Source organism: Vicia villosa, linkage group LG2 (genome assembly GCF_029867415.1).
Source record: "Vicia villosa cultivar HV-30 ecotype Madison, WI linkage group LG2, Vvil1.0, whole genome shotgun sequence".
Taxonomy (NCBI): domain Eukaryota; kingdom Viridiplantae; phylum Streptophyta; class Magnoliopsida; order Fabales; family Fabaceae; genus Vicia; species Vicia villosa.
In genome coordinates this window covers 16,189,394-16,191,732 of record NC_081181.1, presented here as the reverse complement: position 1 = coordinate 16,191,732, position 2,339 = coordinate 16,189,394, and the positions used below count along the sequence as shown (strand labels likewise).

Below are 2,339 nucleotides of genomic sequence, written 5' to 3'. Positions count from 1 at the left end.
GAAAGAGCGTACATTACGAGTTAGGACAGTAGTCTAAATCAACAGAGCGAGAGTTTGAGAGGAGGACTTTTAATCAATAGAATTAATAAAGATTTTTAATCGAATTAATACATTAGCCAATGGACCTTCGGATCACCTAAGTTAAACGAAATACATACTGATATCCGCTTATTATTATATTACTTATATTTCACAATCACTTTCCCTTAGAAACAATAAAAAATATTAGTAGCCTTAGCTTTACATAGTAACCTTAGATAACGGTATATCGATTCATAGTCCCTGTGGAATCGATATCTTTTAAAACTACACGACACGACTGTGCACTTGCAGTCATCAGATTTATAGACACGTAAAGTCGCGATCAAGTTTTTGGCGCCGTTGCCGGGGACTATTTAAGTCGATATCGTAACTCACTGTTACACCGTAGAGACTAGGGCAATTCTTTCCTTTCTTTTTGAACAATTGTATGCCAAATACTCGTTCACAAGGAGGGGATTTAATACAACGAATTAACGAGATCGAACGTTTTATTAACGTCAAACGTCGAGCTCGCAATCTTCCCGAAGTAGCACCAATTCCGATTAATCAGTAATTGATCTTTACTGATCAAATTAATTAAATTACCCCGAAGTTAGAGATGGCTGCTATTCGTCCTCTTAGAGACTATGCCGCTCCTTCACGAGCTGAATCGCACTCAAGTATCGCACCACCTGCAATTGAGGCAAACAATTTCGAACTGAAACCTTCGCTGGTACAAGCTGTTCAACAGAACCAATTCTCTGGAAGCCCTACAGACGATCCTAATCTCCATTTATCCGTGTTCGTGCAATATGCCGACACTATCAAAGCTAACAACGTTAGTTCCGAAGCTATCCGGCTACGCCTCTTTCCTTTCTCCTTGAGAGATAGGGCTAGAGCGTGGCTTCAATCCCTGCCTTCTAATTCCATAACTACATGGGACGAACTGAAGAGAGTATTCTTAGCTAGATATTTTCCGCCTAGCAAAACTGCTATGCTAAGAGGTCAAATCAACGGATTTACCCAAAAAGATAACGAATCACTCTTCGAAGCTTGGGAACGATACAAGGACATGCTTAGACTATGCCCTCATCATGGACTCGAACCATGGCTGATCATCCATACTTTCTATGGTGGTCTACTTTATAACACTAAAATGACTATAGATTCCACTACTGGCGGAGCGCTAATGGACAAACCCCATGATGAAGCATACAACCTCATAGAAAACATGGCACAAAAATATTATCAATGGGGAGGAGAGCGAGCTGCTCTAGAGAAAGCCCAAACCAAAGGAGGAATGTACGAAGTAAGTGGTATAGACCGTGTTAACGCTAAAGTGGACGCTTTAACTCAAAAGATTGAGAACTTAACCATCACTCCTTCAGCCACCGCGGCTGCTGTAGCACCTAACTGCGAAATTTGTGGATTAACTGGACACGTAGTTGCCGAATGTCAACTCTTGACTGGAATCCCATCTGATCAAGTAAACTACGCTCAAGGAAACCCTTATTCTAACACGTACAACCCTGGATGGAAGAACCACCCAAACTTTTCGTAGAAGAACAACAATGCGTTATACGCGCCTGGACAAGCACCTGTTGTCCCACCTGGCTATCAAAAAGCGCCTGTAGCTGCTCAAAACGCCCCTAGGAAGTCGAATCTAGAAATCATGATGGAAAACTTTATAGCTTCCCAACAACAAACCAACAAGGACTTCCTAAATCAAAACATCCATAATAGTGAGCAACTAAAACAATTATCACACAAAGTAGATGCTTTAGCTACACATAACAAAATGTTGGAAACACAAATCTCACAAGTAGCTCAACAACAAGCACCTACTGCTGCCCCTGCTGGCACGTTTCCTGCTCAACCACAACCTAATCCTAAAGGACATGCAAACGCGATTACACTGCAAAGTGGAACGAACTACGATGGACCTATCGATCCTAGAACTCAAAACGCACCCATGTCACAACAAGAGCCAAAGGAAACCAAAAAGAAATTAACTGATGATCAAACTGCTAAAACCAATGAGAACGACACCGAAGTGGAACTTGAAAAAGAAAAACCTTACGTTCCACCACCACCTTATAAGCCACCAATTCCTTACCCTCAAAGATTAGCTAAATCTAAAACCGAAGTGCAATTTAAAAAATTCGTAGAACTTCTAAAACAATTAAACATAACCATACCTTTCACAGAAGCTATAACTCAGATGCCTTCGTATGCTAAATTCTTAAAAAGAAATTCTATCAAACAAAAAGAAACTCGAGGATAACGAGACTGTAACGCTTACCGCTGAATGTAGTGCT

At 40.8% G+C, this 2,339-nt stretch overlaps 1 non-coding gene across 1 annotated transcript; it reads right to left on the bottom strand.

Annotated features, from left to right (window-relative positions):
* Positions 1-1,015: 1,015 nt before the first annotated feature.
* LOC131654375 (small nucleolar RNA R71) lies at positions 1,016-1,122 on the bottom strand. The gene has a single exon (XR_009299416.1). It is a non-coding gene; the product is annotated as a small nucleolar RNA R71 (small nucleolar RNA).
* Positions 1,123-2,339: the final 1,217 nt, after the last annotated feature.